The sequence below is a fragment of the Formica exsecta genome, unplaced genomic scaffold, assembly GCF_003651465.1.
Source record: "Formica exsecta isolate Colony F162 unplaced genomic scaffold, ASM365146v1 scaffold109, whole genome shotgun sequence".
Classification (NCBI taxonomy): domain Eukaryota; kingdom Metazoa; phylum Arthropoda; class Insecta; order Hymenoptera; family Formicidae; genus Formica; species Formica exsecta.
Window position 1 is genome coordinate 227,669 of NW_021848428.1, and position 21,409 is coordinate 249,077.

The 21,409-nt window shown below is 35.7% G+C and overlaps 1 protein-coding gene across 1 annotated transcript in view; it reads left to right on the top strand.

The window, feature by feature from the left end:
- LOC115235210 (brain tumor protein) overlaps positions 1-21,409 on the top strand; it is a 75,114-nt gene that overhangs the window by 41,165 nt on the left and 12,540 nt on the right. Inside the window, exon 3 of the mRNA XM_029806839.1 lies at positions 17,828-17,922. The gene's annotated coding sequence lies outside the window, so the exon portion shown is untranslated. The remainder of the gene's footprint in view (positions 1-17,827; positions 17,923-21,409) is intronic.

Below are 21,409 nucleotides of genomic sequence, written 5' to 3' on the forward strand. Positions count from 1 at the left end.
TAAAAATATATTATATTAAATTATATATTATATTAAATATATATTATAAAAAAAGCTTGCTCTGCGTGAGAGCAGCTTTTGTCTTTAAATGTACCTACTTTATATTAAAATGGTGATCTGTATAAACATACGTGTACATTACATTTCAAAGTATAGTTTATTTCGAAGTTTCTAGGTACAATTACATGACGCCCGCGCATGTTAACTTTCATTTCCTCCTCGCGTAACTTCGAGGTTAGTTAGACAATCCCCGTGCCAACGGCAGACATCAAAAGTGAAAGTATAAAAAGCGCCGCAGCCTCCTGTATCTTCCCTTCTCTCGAATTTCCGTGACCGAGTTCATTCTAAAAGATTCATCTTCAGGGCGCATTGATCGAGGGATGTGTGTAACGAACTGTATTTTCACTGTACAATAAATTTTAAACGTGTTGCGTGACACTTTTCAAACGTCTACGTCACATTTATATCGAAAAATATATATATCATATATATAAAAATAGTATAAACAGAAATAATAAAATTTTCTTATGTTTTACCACTTGCCGACATGTTAGGAATATGCACGAAAAATCGATACACCGTACAATCTGCAATACATATCAATATTTTGTTGCCACTTTTAAATACGAATATTACTTTCGAAAATTGTAGGCGACAAAAGAGTTTCAAGGGATATAGATTGTAGTGTTACACATCGCACTAAAACTGGGTTAAAAACGGTCGCGTCGAGTCGCAGCTAAGTCGAGCGGTTTAATCGCGAACCGGTCCTTTTCAATCGGCCGGCGAGGCCGTCGCGGATGAAAGGCGCTCGCGCGTGTAGGATTCACGCATCCCATGGACGTATCGCGAGAGAACCGGATAGAACCGCCTATTCCGAGCGAAGGACTATCAGACCACAGCCAAAGCACACGGCCCATCATTTTTAACAGTTAGCGTCTGGAGCAATTTAAATTCCCCGCCAGTCGTCGGACTTTAGTGTGGAAGAAAAATGGTATCTCGGCCTCTAAAATAAGAAGCTTACAAGAGAGATCGATAATGCAGTTAGTCTTCCCACTATAAAAGCGTGATTTTTTTATAACAATAACGCTATCAATGCGGACTGAATATAGTCGGCATTTTAAGAGAGTCCTGTCCGATTAAAGATCTTTATAATAAACAACTTTTTTTATATTGAAAATATTAAAATACAATAAATTTTTAATATCTCTAGTGATCTATATGATGTATATTTAATCGTTCTTGTTGGTTATTCTACATTTAAATAATTTTTTTTTTTTTTTTAGTAAAACGCAATTATTTAAATTTACTGTAAACATTTTATTTCATAATCAAATCAGGAAATCGAAAGCTTACATGGCAGAGTAACACTATTATTAAATTAAAATAACATCTTGAATCAAATTTTAATTAGGATTGCTTTTGCAAAGAGACATTTAGATACAATACTGATAAACGATATTTTATACAAAAATTGTATCTCGTTTTTTTTTTTTTAAATCGATATAAATCGATATTTATAAAACTACAAGCAGTTTGTCATAACATTTCATCACATATTAAAGTTTTCTAAGAAAACATTTCTTTTTCTTTTATTAACTATATGTCAGAATTCAAGAGAAACGCCAAGTATTATTAAAAGAATAAAATATCTTGTTTCTCTTCGCAGCTGTTTTCTTTGTTCAGGTAAACGCATGCCAAGAGAATGCGTATCTGATTCTTACCGTTGAGAAAGAAGAGAATGTGCTTTGTGTTAACATCTTAATGTAGAACGTTTCTGAAAGGACTCGAGCCAAGGAAACTGAGATTAAAGTGCTCGCAGCGTTATATCCTCGCTCCATTTTGCTTTCTACATTAAAACTTTGCTTCTTTATTTCTCTCGGTATATTTTTCTTTCCTTTGTTAAGAATGTATATACAGAAAGTGATTGTCTTGCGAGAAAATTTTGCGGAACGTTCCGCTTTAAATTCCGGTAGACGACAGATTTGTGACAGCTGATCGTTCGCGGCTGTCTCGGATCGATAGATCGTCCGTCGGAATACTTTTGCTAGACCTTCACGCTTCAATATGCGGCCTTGACATGCTTTCTCTTTCTTTTATAGAATCTGCCCTTTCGCACTTTTTATCGTGAAATTTCAATTCTGGCATTTCTTCATGTATTTTATTGAAAATTTAAGATTACGCAATGCTGTATTTTAACTATAATGCACGTGATCTGAATTTATGGTTTATTATTATTATTTTTTAATTAATCAAGATGAATAAAATTCGATCCTCTTCAAGTATAAACAAAAAAGAAAATGAAAAGAGATACAAATTGAATATGGATATAAAAGATAAATATTTTTGTCTCGCACTTTTGCCGCATCCTACTCGAATCGATCTTTACTTTTCTCTTTTTTCGTTGTAACGTTGTGTATGAATTACGAGCGGTCGAAAAATTTATTCGTGTGATTTTTTTTCTTTCAATGTTCGCGTTGTTGCTGTCGCCATCGACGATAAATCGGCTTTCGAGATGGAACACAGCAGCGTCGAGCAATTTGGAGCTATTGCAATTCGCGATGCGAGTATTATTTTAGAATTTTGACGCAGTAACAGAGCTCAGCCCTCTCTCACAATATTTGACGTTGTTTATATATACTGTGTTTTTTCGGCTTTATATTTATTTATTTCATAAAAAGTGTCGCGTTAAATAAAAGCATCAAGAAATCTTAATTTTACGCTTTACATTGAAATACAATTATCGTGTGTTATAGATAATTGTTACGATAAATAATATTCAGATATAATATAGATATAATAATATTAGATTTTATTGTATATATTATGGACATTTTTTAATTTAATTTATTTCATGCAATTATTGCATTAAATATAGATAAATACTAAGCGTTAATTAATTTCAACAGCAAATATTATAATAATATTATAATTATTACATACAAATTTTGTTACAATTTTATTTGATGTACATACTAACCGCGCGTAGTACAATTATTATTGAGAGATTATGATGTTTAATGTAACATTGAAACTCTCTCATTAATTTTATTAGAGTAAGAGCTAATTCTCAAAGCAAACGTCGATGAACCTATTTGGGTGCTCTATCTTCTCTAACATCATCAAAGTACGTTAATATCTTTCTTTGTAGAAATTACTGATCAAGATGTGCATTATATGTCTCTTATATAAATACAGGAAATGGATGAAACCTTTTTCGACGAAAACATTTTATTTGAAGAAGAATGACATTTAGTTTTTTATTTCATCTTCATGTGGAATAATTTTGTTTTCTTTCGAGTGCAGTAATTTCAACGCAATCGTTTAAGATAAAATAGTGTCTCGTAATCAGTAGAATTTATTCATGGAATTAAATACGCGATAGAACCCGCTCTCGGACTGCAATCGTTGATGTTTACTGTGTAAACGATTACTCTCTCGCGTTGCAAGTATTTACCAAATACGCGGTACATATTTTATCACTGCCATCTTCTGTATCGATTACTGCGTAACGAAACACGTTTCTCTCGTTTCAATAACTCGAGAATGATTTTCGGCGCGAGTAAGAATCGACGTCGTAAAAATCGCTGCGTGAAAAATTCTTCAAATTGAAGAAAATGCGATTTGAAAAATGTCCACGAAGTGTCAGAAACACTCGATTCACTGCGAATGAAAATTTAAGCCATCCCGCGGCTGTAACTGGAGGTTACAGACAATTACATGTGGAATTCTCGTTTCACTAACACACACGCGAAAAGTCGGCGAAACACGTCATCGCGTCATACCAGCAGTGAACGGGTCAACCTCGTACTATACAGCGTGCAATATACAGGGTGCTCCAGGCGGCTTTCTCTCTCTCTCTCTCTCTCTTTCTCTCTATTTATCGACTACGGATTCTTCCAATGCGCGAATCTGATACTATATACATTAATAATTAATTTTTTTAATTATTAATTAATTAGAATTTTAATTAATTAGAAATTTTTTAATTTCTGCCGTTAAATATCTCTGAACAACTCTCTACATATCAAATTATAAAATTCTGTTGAGATAATTCTGTTAATTCGTGTTTTTTTTTTTCCATTTTTTTTTGCTTTATGTTATTCTGCGATTTTCCTCGCGAAAAATATTCCGACAAAATGAGAAATCGCGCTGATACGGCATTAGGAGGGTTAAAACAAGTTGTTCAAGTGATATGATGTGGATAGAAATATAATAACACATCTCATCTCTCTCTCTCTCTCTCTTTCTCTCGATTTCAAATAGAAAACGACGAATCGCGTTTATCCGACGCAGCGGGACGCGACGCGACGCCAGATGGCCGATATATCGACAGAAGTGTCGATTTAATTCCCATCGTTATTCTTTATCTAGTATCACCCCGGCAGATAAGCGCGCTCGATACGTCCGAGATTTATCCCTTCGTGAGTTTCTTTTTCGTTGTAACAAACAGCAATCGTTAAAAGTAATAAACCGACACGCGCTGTCCTGCACGCGTAGTCGGACGCGAATTTATCGCCGGAAATGGCCTCCACATTTCCCAAGTCCTTGGTTAGGCTTTTATCATTTGGGCCACGCACGCCGGAGAGAGAAAACGCGCCTATTGTTTGACACGCAACGTTACTATAGAGCATTACATTCTTATTCTTTAACAAAAATCATATCGTTGGAAAATTAAACGATGCGAATATGGATAGAATATAATTTTATCGCGATAAATATATTGACGTACGTATATATATATGTCATTGTAATCAATTAATATATGCTTTTATTGTAACTTTTTCTGTAATTTTTGCTTTAAATCCGAAATCTATGAAATCGAAGATACCAAGAATCGATAATATTGACTGTAATATAACATAATAATTATACACACGATTTTTTTTTTTTTAATGTAAAGTGTGTATCAAAAGTATAGAGAGTTTAACTATTGCGGTCGATTATTTTCAATGAGGCAAACAAGTTACGAAGAATTCCAGAAATTCGAGTTAGCGCGAGATTAATAGTCTCAAAGATAAAATACAAAAATGTGGATATTACGAAGAAATCTGCCGTAAAAAATCTTTTACAAGTCTCTCGCGAGACTTAAAAAATCTTTTATAAGTCTGTCGGGATACATCCTTACGACACGGGCGTCATGAGATCGGAATTTAAATCGCCGAACGAGCGTCTCGACGAGAGATTTCGCGTCGCGGAGCCGCGAATGTGTGCCGACTCATTAATGCGGAAGGTCGTAGACGAGCGTATCTCGTTTTAACATTCGGAGGATGTTCTCACGTTTCCGGTTAACCAAAAGTGACGACCATCAAATGCCTTCCTCGAATGGGCGGTTCTTTCTCTTTCTCTCAGCCTCTTTCGTTTTCTCTCTCTCTCTCTCTCTCTCTCTTTCTCTGTCTTGCCATTCAAACCTTCACACGATTGATCGAAAGCACACGCGGTCGCCTCATCGTCGACTCGTCCAAGTTTGTACAATTGCAATTTCAGCTTCCGCGAACGCGATTACATTGGAGTTCGTCTTACGCTTACGTGTTCTTAGGAACAATATGTGCTCGATACATTTAACTTTTAAGTGTATTCTATATCAATTGAAAAGGATATTATGAAACGATCAGATATTTTAAGTAAAAATAAACTTTTATATTTATGTATTTTAATTACTTTCGTGCGTATCACTTATTTGCCATTTTCCACCTCTTTTCTCGTACCAATTACTTATATAAAATTAATTATTTTACCGTCAATCGACAAAACGACGTGCTTAAGGATTCAATCATAGCGTTATGAAAATTACATCTTAACAGAAATCTAATTTAACACTTAATTACCGTAGAATTAAACGTTGAAAATTGAAAGCTGTAAAAATGGTCACGTATACCATTCAATCGCCGTTGAATTGAAAAAGCTGATTCTACGACGATTTTGTCATAATGTAGGATAATGTATCGCAAGCATGTTTGACGATGACGTCAGGATAAGATATAGAGCTTGATCGCCACCCTTTTGACCTTGCGGAGTAATAAGACTCAATCAACTCGCGGTGGAGCTCGATGCGAATTTCGACGAACCCGCTCTGCCGAATCCTCGGTAACCACTCAAAGATCCAATCTCTACAGTTTGCCCCTGGTTTGCGATGCTCGAGCTGCCGTCCTTAATCGAATCCCGACCGACGCTGATGCTCGCAGCCCGTAATCTCCCTGATGGGGTTTGCGCGGCAACGCGTAAACGCTTGCTCGAGCATCCGTCCGTCGAGCGCGGGATATATTCGCGCTCGAGTATAGTCAGAGTTAGGCCACTTCACATCGTTATGTATGTACATACGAATATGTATATTCGGTAAACGCTTGCTTGGAGCGCCTAACTCTCGGTCCGATAATCACCGATAGCTTCGTTATCACAGAGAAAATGCCGCGGGATCAAAATGATCTCGCTCGTGAAATGATTCTCGACGAAGATATTCATGAAAAAAATATGGACATCGATATAAATTTATGTACATAATATTTGTAACTTTCCTCGTTCAGATTTCTTTTCTTCAGAGCGAGTCAACTTTCGGCATTTTTTTAATCTTACCAGAAAAACACGGCATTAAATTGATTGATGCGGGCTAAACGTCAAGATAAAAATAAACGTAAAAGTTATTCGGTATCCGAGTTGCTTTGGCTTAATTTTCGTATCGCTTAACTTTCCGCGAGTGAAATCTTTTTTGATAACATTGTGTAACTTTTATTCGTCGATATTAAACAGATTTAAAACATTGTACGATGTGTATAGTTGCAATGAAAAAGAAAAGTTACGCGTTGAAATGGAAAGTTTTAAATTGTTTTTGAATCGAGTTACTAAATTTCTCGTACGCATATGTGTTTTCTTCGCCAAGAAACAGTTTACATTCTATCCAGTTTGATCGGTTGAATGTGATTCACTGCCTGTGGATCGTGAGAACCGACCGGAAAATAAAGATCATGGCACATGATGTCGAGCGATTCTTTCCAATGATTTTTAATTTATAGCCATATACACACACGCACATAATTCACGCGTATAAAGACTCGCATTGCTCGAAAGTGACAGCAACATCTGCCAATCATTCTCCCTCCGTGTCTTTCTTCTTTTTTTTTCTTCTTTTTCGGAACCTGAGAAAAAACCAAGCAAAGTAACGGTATTTCTGAAGCCACTTCCGCTCCACGATGTCAGTTGCAAATTTCTTTCTTGCGACCTAACGCGGGAAAAGTGTATAAGAAATTTCGCACGATAAACAAATTATATTGATATCTTTGTTCTGTATAAAACATTCCTCTATACAATAGCAAGTGAAAAATATGCGATAATTTTGAATTGTTCTGTATGAAACGAAATGGATTGATATCGAATGGCACTGTAAATGTCAATTTTTGAACGTTACTGTCGAATAATTTTCTTTATCTAATTGGGAGCACGATTCCGTTCTATATTGAAAGTCATACGGTTCTTTTTTATCACATTTTTATATTATTACGTCTTACTTAATGTCCTATTTAGGTAAAGATTGTGAATGATGTCTTTTCTCTCTCCCCCCCCCTCTCTCTCTCCCTCCCCCCTCTCTCTCTCTCTGTCCTTTTATGTCGACTTATTCAAGCAATGACACGATTTCGAATTGAGCCCGTATCGGGCCATCTGAATAACGCGCGGGAAATCAAAGGCATTGTCGATTTACACTAGCGGAATACGCGGAGCAGACACACGCGTTTCTCGTGCATGAACGATATTCCTTGGTCGTGGTTATCGTTCGGCGGCTGTCCTATCGAAGAAAAGTGCGATAAGAGCACCGCGAAACCGATGACGGAAAGATGCAGGGGCTGGAGGAAGGGAGGAGAATGGAGACAGAGAGAAAGAGGATGAAAGGGCACCTCACCGTCGTCGAGGTAGGTCAAGAGGTCACTGGCTTGGTGAGAATTTTCGCGCGAACGGGACGCAATGCGAATCGAGATCGCGCTGTCACCACAAAGAACATATGATCGAGTACATTTGATATCGGTCGAGATATCTCTAATATGCTGAAAATTTTATTAGAGGTGTGTCTTTATCTAGTTTACCTGAATCACAATTTATATAACCGTGAATACGATATTTATCGTAATCAAAAGTTGTAAAAAAATATGCACCGATTGTACAAAATTTCTGGAGCGAAGACGGTTTTATTAAATCAAACAAGTGTACTTAATTCCCTTTTAGTGCTATTTGATTGTAATTGATCAGATCAATCGGAGATGATTCTAATGATCGTGGAAAATTATATTTTTCATACGGATAGATGCATTTTTCGCCGAAGATTTGCGATCAAAATATTGGAGCGAACGTCGAATGTGTTTCTCGACACGAGAAAATATTGACGTATAAAGTTATCGCGGTATTACTATCGAATCGCGCAAACAGGAGCTCTCGATGGATCGGGACGGGTCTATTAAATCGAACGGTGGTGATACACTCGCCGCATTAATATCTAATGAAATGGTGAAAATGATCACGCACGAAGGTCGATGGCGCGCTTTAGTCATCGTCCGGCAAAAAACAAATCCCTCCCGCGTTTGCCCATGTATTATTCAGCCAACACGATTTTACGTATTAACTCGCGCGTAACACTCGCTAACGCGATCGATCAGGTCGCGGCTTTTTGCCGCTCGATTTTCGAGCGGCGTAAAACTGACGGCACACATATATAAGCGCACATAAAAGCATCAGGTTTGCCAAACAATTCGCAGTGGCGCGTGGAATATTCATCGGGTCGACGATGCGGAACGAGAAAATCAGATCTTGCCCGATCGATACAACTTTTAATTAGCTCGTAATAACAATGATTGATCGTCCGTTAATATCACTTGTTCATGCTTAATGCACGGCTGCTGTCGTGAATGTTGCAGTATTTTGTGCGATCTATTTTTCGTCCGAAGGCATAATCCGCGTATTACACGTTGACGTGAAGCTCTAATTGAATCGAGGGAGGGAAGGAAAGAGTAATATGTGTTCGATACAGTCGTGTTAATTATAAACTCTCGTAGCATCGAAATATTAATTTTGGGAGGAGAGAAAGAGAGGAGAGACGCTTTTCGGGGGTGTTGCGTGGATGATGTAAATTTTGAAATTTACAGACTGTCAGCGAATTATGTAGCATGATTTGCTTAATCATCGTTCCCAAGCTTGTCAAGTCGTTTCAATGAGGAAGTATATATCCACAAATTTCGCGTTACAACGTACGCCGAATTAAGATAAGCGCGTATTTCTTGAGAAAAAAACAGCCACTTGCTGAATCATCACGACGCGACTAAGAGACTTATCCGATTTATATCAGTCATTAATTTCGCGAGGTTCAACCGTGTACACATTCGCGTTACATCTTAAGTTTAATAGCATAAACACATTTTTACGAAGGCAAATTAAGATAAAAAAATTGAATGGATAATTAGATAATTTTTCTCGCATTGTCGAATAAGTAAATTTTATCGATGTTGCATTAAAAAAAAAATCATTGTTTTAATCCATTTATTTAAATTTTATCGCGTTGATTTTTTTTTCAAATATTTTTTAGCAGGATTTCGACAATTTCGTTTCTATTCTCGTCGTTTGCACACCTGCGGATTTCACGGTGGCGCGTCCTTGGCTCACTTCCAGACCGTCGTTACTGAATTCCCCATCGAACGATTGTGATGCGCGATTCGTTGTTTTACGACTGCGACTGCAACGTCCCTCTCTTACGCCAGGTGCGTCGGGTAAATTGACGGCGATTAACTTACGCAACGCGTCCCCTCGTTTCCGCGCCCTTCCAAAGTTCCTACTCCGCCGTTACACTTTCCATCGTCGTTACGACCGACGCACAGTATTGTCCCATTTTGTCTGCGGAAAAAAAGATAATGAAGCGCTCTTGGGCGCGCAAAGGAACGAATAAGAGAAGAAATTTGATAACGATGGAAATATATTTATAATGTTTATTCTGTTGAATGCATTTCTTTTTTTTATTTTTATTTACATACATTACGCTATTTTATATTCTCGTCGATATTGGGGATACACGGGGATGAAAAATGTCGCGTGTGGCAGAAAATGCAGAATTATTACTAAAAGTTACCAAAAGAACGGAAGTAACGAGGGACACTCTCGCGCATTAAAGCTCCCGATAAATTGCTTCATACTCATCGATTGTTCGCATAAATGCGTTAACATCAACGAGAAGAGGAGGGAAGGAGGGTTTGCACGACAATTTTGCACGACTGCGTCGTATTTCTGCGCCGTGTGACTTGGCCGCTTAATATCCGCGTCGCGAACGCCGTATCGACCGCGGTGAGTTCTCGTGCGGTTTTGTTTGCGCGACCGCGTATGCCGCACGGGTGTCGGTTTCGCCGGAAGTTTCGCTTCGTTGCGTGTTTCCGGCTATCTGTTGAGATCGGACAATGGTATTGCGCGATGCAAAACATTTGGTTTTTCTCTCCCCTTTTTTTTCTTTTACACCACGTGCATACTATGTTTAGATCAGGCGTCATTATCGCCGCGACAAAGATGGACGATGAAACTAGCCACGATGTAGAGAACGCGATTGTTTTAAGATATCTAAAATAATATTTTTTAATCACGTACATTCTCTCGCATATAATTGCGCGTGGAATAGTAATCGATAAATATTATTATATTTATGCATATAATATAATTATATAATATTGTATATATTTATTTATATAATATAATATTTAATTGTTTCTCAATATTTAACGAAACATGTACCAAAGTACGCATTTGACTTTCATTCTCGTTATTGATTTACATATATTTAATTAAGAATACTGTTTCCCCTTCTGCAATTAGGAAGTCCTAATACTTTTTTTTTTTTTTTAATTCTTTTGTACAATTTTTAATGTATTTTAGATATACACCAGAGAATTGGTAACTTTTCTGATCATATATCCGATAGCCTTAGATCATGCCTGCTACATAATTTGCATGTCTCAACTTTTATTTCAGTTTTTGGAAATTGTTAATTTAAAAAACTTATGAAGTTAAATTTGTTATCGTGAACGTCTCTCTCTCTCTCTCTCTCTCTCTCTCTCTAGCTTTGTGCTATCCATAGGGATTGCACTTGTTCTAGATAGAGGAGGAATTGTCTTCGTTCAAGACTTTGCGAGCTACCTTCTTTGTCGCCTCTCATAATCATTAGCGTTCCATAGGTGTGCGCTTTTTTGTCGATGCCTCTTGTGAAGCTTCTTGTCTTTCTCTGTTTCTCCTTTCTCACTGGACGAGTTTAAAATGCCTATCCTTCTGTAAAGCTTTTCATGTCTTTCTGCTTAAAATATAACATCCCAAAGTTCCACTTCGTCATAAATTCGCATGTGAACAAGTCGCATTACACACCGTTGCACTCTTATACTTTTATGTTTTTTCATTGGTTTTTGTTGTGCTTTTGTTGTAAACTCATTTATATTATAAAACTTTAATGTGAAAATAATCAATATTATCGCAATATTACTTTGTAGGTAATTATCATATATATATAGCATTCTACAATTTGAAATATATGGCTTAACATACAATATAGTTCACATATTTAAATGTAATTATATCCTTGTCAACATAATTTTTTTTTTGTGTATATATTTATAATATTATATTCTTTACCAAAAAATTTCTATTTATTATATATAATTCTCAAAATGGAGGATTTACTTGCCGCGATTGCTTTAGCTTTCCATAAATGTTCTGCTATTTTCTCTTGGCTAGATAAAGCTTCGTAATTTATATAACGAGAATGACATGCGCGTAATTACAACAACGATATTTTTAACACTCTTGCTCGGAGATGTCTAATGTATAAAAAGTTGTTAGTTTCTCTATAATAACACACTTTTCCCGAATACGTATCTTTAACGGCAATAGTTTCTTCGAATCTATCTTGAATATACATTTATATTAATCGTAGGTCGTATAAATATCGTCGAATTACACGTTTCTTGAGAAAGTGTCGCATAAAGCGGGTATACTCATCTTTATTCTCTCTATCTTTAGTTAAACGAGCATGTTCGCGAATCGACCATTTTGTCTCTAATTACGGGACGATATTGCGATATGTATATAGTTCCGCATTAACCGTAAGAATCGTTAATGATTGCACGCCAAACTAATTTCCACGCTTTGCAATGGCGCGACACGTGTTTTTTTAGAAACTCATCCGAGCTCATAATTGCGATCGCTGCAAGGATTAACCAAACGCCGCGCGTCTAACAAACGGAACCGGTTGCCTGTATAGGAAGTAATAGTAATCCCATTCATTACGTGCACTGACGTTGGAACTAATCCCTGCTCGATTAATGTACATAATTAAGGCAGAAATAAAGCAAAACCTCTCTTCAATAGCGAAGAGTTTGTTCTTAAATACAAAATTTTTAGATAACTTTGTTTAATAATTGTAAAACGCGGTGTATTTTTGTATTTAATCAATTTCACGTTTCAAAGAACTGCGAACATGAAATGCAACATTTTTCATCATTTATGTTTAAAAATATTTGAAAAAAGTAATCTCTCATAATGTTATAATTTATATTAAATTCTCTGCATATCTCTGTAAATTGCATTTTTCTAAAGTATTATTTACAAGATAAGTTTAAAATGTAGAAATGTATTTAAAGAAAAGATTTAAATAATGACAATATGCCAACCGTTAGAGTCGGTCGAGACTTTTGAAGTAATGTTAATTATTTGATAGTCTTAATTGAAATCTTACTTAAGGAGAGCTTCAGGCTTGTTCCTGAAATTGGTGGCTTCCGGTTCTCGGATGAATCTACGTCATACGTTCACACATCACTCTAACATTGTCATACATGATGATCGATACAGCACGATTGCTTCGATTTCGTAATCATCATTATTCGTTACGGATTGGATTAATAGATAAAGTTACAAACTATCATGTGCATTCTAATTTTTTAATTATTGTATTTAAAAAAAATATATATATTTTATATATTGTCTAAATATGTTTTAAAAAAATACACAAATGTTTATCTGAGTTATAAATCTTTTAATGTTTTTCTAACAAAATTCTTTTATACTTTTGATAACATTATGTTATAAATAACTTGGAATGAAAAATTTATATACTATGTGATTCATGAATTATTTATTATTTTTTAATTACGCAATGAGATGAAACGTGTCTCTTAGAATCAATTAGAAAACTTTTGAAACCGATTACGTATTGTGGAGCTGAAAATTTCAAAGGCAAGGGCACGATCGTGGCAAGAGAAATCGCGGCCAATTCCGATTGCAATGGTGTTTCGCCGCGCGCGCGAAAACAATTCTGCCAATGTAACGCCCTGTAGACGTGCGATTTATCCGACCCACCCACATTTAGCCGTGCGATTTAACGAGCCGTCGTGTAACGGTCGCTTAACGATGATTCAGAGATCGGTCAAATGGTGCTTGAACCTCTCCTCCACTCATCCTCCCTTCCGTTCTTGCTCTCTCTCTCTCTCTTCCCCCCGCTCTCTCTCTTTCTCTCGTCGCCTTTGATATACACGTCACTTCATTCTCTCGTCTCCTCTAGTACACCGCTCTCGAGTGTTGGTCTCGCCAACTAACAATAAGAACTCCGAGAACGAGGCTGCTGGCGGGAAATGATCTTGGTAACTTCCTTGCTCCACGTTTGATAATCACAACGTTCTTTCGTTCCTCTTTCATTTTCTTTTCAGATGTATTTGCAAGTAAAATCGCTAAACATATTGTTTATCGCTGATAAAACATTGAAAAATAAATATTTTATTTTTATTTTTTTATTTACATAATACTAACGATATGTTTTATACGTAAATAAAAATAGCAATTGCGTGTGTTTGTACGGTTTATCATTTAAATAGTTCTTCTTTAGCATGCGTACAAGTGTTGAAATTATTGTTTCAATAAGATAAATGACTTTTCGTAATGAAAAACATCATTATTTAACAAGTATATCTGCACAATGACAATTGTATATTATATAACAGAGGAATATAATTAAGAAAAGATACGTACATTTTTACAAAGATTCTTTTCGCGTGTCGCAGAACCGTTTTAATAAAAAAGTGATATCAACAAACTCAATAGAATGATTAAACTGAATTTTCTACTTATTAAACTCGATTCATATCCGAAATACTGACGTGTTTCTATTATATATTTCGTTCATTTAAATCGACACTCTATCTTGTAGCATAATTGGATTGTTCTATACGCGCAATCTTTTATTATTTCAAGATTTAAATAATTCGCGAAATCGTCAGGATATCAGTTCACGTGAAATTGATTTTACAAATTCAGCGCGACCTTCTATAAATGACAGGACAAGTTCGCAGTGCAGTGACCTCCCGCGTATTCCGCATGCGGAACGAAACGCCCGCGTAGCGTCATAACTTCGCGCTCGTAAACCTCCGGCGGCAAAACGAACGGCACTTCCGGAAAGCACGGTCCTGATGCACTTTAGGGGTCAAAATGCATCAGCGGGTTAAATCTCGAGTAGAGAGAATTCCACTTTTGCGCAACAAGCACTTTCTCGATTTAGCGTTAAAAGAAATGCTGCTTAAAGTGCTCGAATACACTTTGTGTGCCACTATAAGCTGCTAACAATTCATAAAATAACGTAACTATTCTCTGATGATTATTCTCTCTATTTCTCTCTTTGACATTACGTAAATTATTGATATCATGTATTTTTTTCTCTTTGTATAAGCATATCATGTATTATTAATTAATTAGGACTATCTATGTAGAAAAGAAATCGCTATCCATATGTAAAAAGAAATACTTTCGTAACGTTAATAGAATGAAATTTATATAAAATAGAAAATCTTCAATATTTTCGACATTAATTAGTGGATTAAAGTTATTTTACATTTCGCTCGATTTTGTCATTAATTAGAGGATAAGAATTTTTTAACTGTTGAATATAATCTTATTAAATATTTATACACACATATATATGTTTAATAGTAAATTATTATCCAAATATTTGATCAGAGATAACTTCTTCATATGATGAAGATCGAAATAAACGTTGCTTCAACAGAATTTATTTCCCTCAATTGGAACGAAAATTTTCCACTCGCTAGAAATCCTTCGGTGCGCGTTGGGACCTAAACGATCTCGTTACAACCACTTCCGTTTCCGTTGTCGACGCTGGCACGCAGACACGATCGATCTGGCGTCTGGTAGGCTTCCGTCTCATTTTATCCTTTCTTCTAGCTTGGAATATTTTCTGTTTTTAGGAATGAAGTTTCTTTCTTCTTAAGATAGTAGTAAAACTTTTTTTTTGTCTATTGTGTGTCTTATTATGTAGATAATTAATTTTTCTTTATTTATTTATTTTAAATATATACATGTATATAATTTATTTATAACTTTGTAAATACCTGATATATTAACTTGTCGCTTTTATTTTAATGTAATTCAGACTGGAATAATCAATAATCAATTATTTCGTTAGAATTTTCTTACCCTTTCCAAGTGCAAATATTCTGAATTGTGATATCAGCGATTATATATCAATACTTGGATATAGAACAATTATTATGTATCCACTCTCTTAAGTGAAATTTGTGTATTATCATTGATAAGAGTGCAGTAGATATAACATTACAAACGGTAAAATTTCACTGAGAAGAATCAGTTGATGATAATGGCTGATTATTCGGTGAAATCTTATTGTCATAATCAACAAGACGGAGGGAGAAACAAAATGTGTCTACTGAATGTCTACTGAAAATCACTTAAATATTCACTGATTTTTGAAATCTTATCGCTTTAATTAGCCATATTGTTTTCGTGTGTCGCGCGCATTATTGTTAAATATACAACATCAAGGCATCTTGGAGCCTTAGCCAATAAATTTCTCCCTATCCATCCCGGTCTCGCACATTCCCTCGCCCACCTTTCCCATAACCGCAGCGCCACGGCCGTTACCAATCCGCCTGCAGCGCAGGCCGATGGCCTTTTCGCCCGCTTCGTCTCCTCATCTCGTTCCTTGTTCCTCGGCCCGGCAACATGACTATATACCGTCACTGCCACCGCGCCGCGCTGCGTATCGATCGCGGTCGATGCTCGCCCGACGAGTGAAATAACGTTAATCAAGGGGTGAAGGAGGGAGGGAGGGGCAGATGGTGCAACCGCTCCCCTCGTTTGGGGCTGAAGAATGATCCGGCAGTGACATTGAAATTACAGACTGGAGTACACGCGAGAAATGTACACTCCCGGCTTATATATACGATACGATAATCTTTCTTAGCGCAAATATTCTTGATGTTTGATTCTTGATTTATTAATTATTTGAATTTTGAATTTTTATGTTAATTTTGAATTTTAATTTAACTTTAATTATTAATGATTTTCAAGATTCTTCAAAGATTCGTACGAAGAATTTGGAAGCGATGTTTTTCTCGAAAGAAGTATCGTGAGTTTCAGAATATATTCTGAAGTTTTATAGAGTTTGAAAAAGAATTGAACTCATAAAGTTAGAGTTCAAAATGTTACACAGATTACAAAACATTATATATATTTAAATTGTCACACAATTCAAGGAGCGAATTATCGAGGAATCTGTGAATTGTTTGGCAAATCTTAAATGTTTTTACATTATCGCCGCGACAAAGATGGACGATGAAACTAGCCACGATGTAGAGAACGCGATTGTTTTAAGATATCTAAAATAATATTTTTTAATCACGTACATTCTCTCGCATATAATTGCGCGTGGAATAGTAATCGATAAATATTATTATATTTATGCATATAATATAATTATATAATATTGTATATATTTATTTATATAATATAATATTTAATTGTTTCTCAATATTTAACGAAACATGTACCAAAGTACGCATTTGACTTTCATTCTCGTTATTGATTTACATATATTTAATTAAGAATACTGTTTCCCCTTCTGCAATTAGGAAGTCCTAATACTTTTTTTTTTTTTTTAATTCTTTTGTACAATTTTTAATGTATTTTAGATATACACCAGAGAATTGGTAACTTTTCTGATCATATATCCGATAGCCTTCCTGCAAATTAATTTGCAGTTTTGCATTACATTTCATGACTTCTCTCAGGCGAGAACTAATTTTTTGAAAAAAAAAAAAGAAATCTCCGATGCTATCGATTCGCTCCTCTCATGTTTTTTGTCGTCCAAAAATAGCGTATTTTAATCGGGAAAATTCCGGACATGATTCCATTCTTTTCGGACGTCATCGATACAGCCGCTATTGTCGATCTTGTTACGGATATCAATTATTGATCACCTTTGATCTTTCGTCTTTGCAATATCTACTGTGATATAAATATTATGTATTTTTGGCATGCACTAGCTAGTAAATATAATCTCTTTTCGATAGAAAATTGCTGTAGGTGACTTGTCAGCATTTATCCTTAAATTGAGTGACTTTTCTAATTATCTGATTATTATAGGTATGTTAAATACAACGGGGAAATTTTATACCACTCATAAATATTTTATGACTATTCTCTCAAAGCATATATTACATCAAATTTAGTTTTAATTTTGACGGAGTTATAAATTATATGTTATAATAAAAAAGAGAGAAAAAGAATAACAAATTAATTACATTATACAGTATTGTTATATTTTCTAAAGATAACGACCTTAATAAGAGCACAAAATACTCTTTAATAATTGTTGTAATAAACAGTGCTATAATTGTTTTGTAATGTAGATATTACAGAAGATTGATTTATATTATAGAAGATTAATTGTTGGATATTGTGTCATCTATGTGTTGGCATGCGCATGCACTTATACTAAACGAAATTTTCTTTCTCCTTTCAGGTGAGTATTGTAATGTCCCGGCAGACGGTACCGTGAAGAGGTCGTAAATTTTGCAAGTACCCGCGCCACGAGATTACGAGCATTATATCTTCAGGGTAACGTATAGGCTTTTACGCTACTTGTCAGTGCGAGCTCGGTCTTTACGACTTTGCATCATAATCTCGAAGAATGCGCTACAATTTCGCAGAGCAACCTGAGAAAGCTCTATAAACACATTCCCGTTCTGTATGATGTAATAATGTTTATATCGCGAGATATCCCTTATATTAAAGAAAGTTATTCCAATAATGTCATCTCTTGCAAGTCAATATCTTGTTTCGCTTTACGCTGAAAATAGCCCGCGATCGTGAGAAATGTTTCAATAAGGGAGAAAGGAAAATATATTCCAGAGAAAGAAGGGGGAAGGGGAGATCACGATTATCGCAACTGATATGAGAATAATCGTTTGTTTACTTGTCCATTGTCGTTATGAGATTACAATTACGAGTCTGTAAATAAAAATTAATTAATGCTGTCAACTTTTGTCGTCGCGGTGACGCGCATATTCTGCTTCTAATATGAGTAAACTCGCGCGCAATTTGCGTCGGTGCACAATGACGCATTGTTCCGCATACCGCGAGACGAGAGTTTTTGCATATTTTCTTTATAAAGGGGGCGCCTGATCGGCGAATGTCGAACGAGGTTCGAAGAATTCCGCAATACCAAGAAGATCACTCATCTCTCTACGAAATTAGCATGCTATTTTCAGAATTTTCGATATAATCGATAAAGTTTAATTTCTGATGCGAAAAGACGTTTTAATGATTGAAGGTAAAGGAACAGGGATATATTTTTAGAATGTATTTTTAGCACAAAATGAAATTAATTTAATTTTCATAAATTCATGAAAACATTAATATAATTAAATTTATATGTGATTTATTCTATCAAAATAACTCTTTATTAAGGTGTATTATTTACATGTAAAAAAAAAAAAAAAAAAAAAAAAAAAATCAGATTAAAAAGATTAATTCAAAAATTGAAAAAAAAAATTTTTTTTTGTAAAGGAAGATTTTGTCTATTGTGTGTCATTTTTATTATGTAGATAATTAATTTTTCTTTATTTATTTATTTTAAATATATACATGTATATAATTTATTTATAACTTTGTAAATACCTGATATATTAACTTGTCGCTTTTATTTTAATGTAATTCAGACTGGAATAATCAATAATCAATTATTTCGTTAGAATTTTCTTACCCTTTCCAAGTGCAAATATTCTGAATTGTGATATCAGCGATTATATATCAATACTTGGATATAGAACAATTATTATGTATCCACTCTCTTAAGTGAAATTTGTGTATTATCATTGATAAGAGTGCAGTAGATATAACATTACAAACGGTAAAATTTCACTGAGAAGAATCAGTTGATGATAATGGCTGATTATTCGGTGAAATCTTATTGTCATAATCAACAAGACGGAGGGAGAAACAAAATGTGTCTACTGAATGTCTACTGAAAATCACTTAAATATTCACTGATTTTTGAAATCTTATCGCTTTAATTAGCCATATTGTTTTCGTGTGTCGCGCGCATTATTGTTAAATATACAACATCAAGGCATCTTGGAGCCTTAGCCAATAAATTTCTCCCTATCCATCCCGGTCTCGCACATTCCCTCGCCCACCTTTCCCATAACCGCAGCGCCACGGCCGTTACCAATCCGCCTGCAGCGCAGGCCGATGGCCTTTTCGCCCGCTTCGTCTCCTCATCTCGTTCCTTGTTCCTCGGCCCGGCAACATGACTATATACCGTCACTGCCACCGCGCCGCGCTGCGTATCGATCGCGGTCGATGCTCGCCCGACGAGTGAAATAACGTTAATCAAGGGGTGAAGGAGGGAGGGAGGGGCAGATGGTGCAACCGCTCCCCTCGTTTGGGGCTGAAGAATGATCCGGCAGTGACATTGAAATTACAGACTGGAGTACACGCGAGAAATGTACACTCCCGGCTTATATATACGATACGATAATCTTTCTTAGCGCAAATATTCTTGATGTTTGATTCTTGATTTATTAATTATTTGAATTTTGAATTTTTATGTTAATTTTGAATTTTAATTTAACTTTAATTATTAATGATTTTCAAGATTCTTCAAAGATATAATCAGATTAAAAAGATTAATTCAAAAATTGTAAAAATACATATTTTATTGTAAAGGAAGAAATAAAAATAAGAAAAAATTTTATATTTAAAGCTTTTCTGAAAAATGAAAAAAGATGAAATAATTTCTAATATCAAAAAATAAACTTTTGATGATGATTAAAGATAAAAAAGGGATTTAATGAAGAAAAGATATGTATATTCTTATTACAAATATATGATGAAGGTATCTTCAGAGGTCACTGTACCCCGTGAGAGATTTTATAATCGCGACAGACTATCTATGTAAATTCCAATCTCTTGTCTCTCCCCCTGCAGCCATATCTACGCATCGTGAGGGGCAATTAATCTCGCAATTAATATCAAACATTATTCACCGCAGGGGGTTATCCAAGGGGTTATTCTTTAGGAAGGTAACACCGTTATATATCTAACAAGCGTCTTTGATATGATGTGGCATCTGCGAGAATATATGTTAATGAATCCGTGTTGGCGAAATACTGTAATCCCGCGCGCGGTGAGCCTTGGATAATTTATCGAGGAAGTTGTTACAAGTTCTACAATATCCGTCCATTACAAGAATGGACGGATATATACATGACGATTGAACGTTTAGAGTGAAATCGTCAATTCAATGTGCATCGAATTGAAGATTTTACGGTGGCTCGATTCCCGTATTTCCGCGATATAAAGACTGAATCATGCTCGTATCAAATCGAATCACTGAATTTATCAAAGAAGTCATAGACATAGGCAAAGGCCGCGATACTTCCGCTCTATGCGCAAACAAACTACGGTATCGCGGCATGGTTAGAATCAAGCTGTCGTTTTTTCGCGAAACTTCCCGAGATCTAAATAATTCTTCGATTCGCGCTAGAAATCTATCGCGTAGTATTTCCCTTACCAAGACTCGCGCAATGTATCGTGCGTCGTGTGTGTATCATAATTTATTATTCGAGATTCGCGTTATACTCGACTCGAGTGACTCACGCGATCCCTCGGCGCGATCTGCAGGCCGGCGATAATTCATCGCGCTGTGCGAGTTGCAAGGTGTATGCACCTCCCGCCGGATACTACTCCTCTCGGGGGCGCATAAATACGTAAATCGCCGCGCGCTTGCCTGCAGTATTTCCGGATTAATCTCGTGCTCGCCGGTTAATACGTGCTTTAGGATACCGCGGCCCGCGGCTGCTTCTCATGCAAATTATATGATAGCGCAGAAAGGCGAACGGAAGAGCCGATACGCCTTAGTCGAAGATGAAAAATTCGAAGCTCCTCCCCTGCTTCCTAAATAATGCTTTCTGGCATGCATATTGAGAAGTGCTTGCTTCTTGTCACGATCTTGTTGATTCTCTTTTTACAAATGTAGACATTTTATATTCAAATTGGTTAGGTTTAACTGGAATTCATAGCGCGTTTGAAAATGAAACTT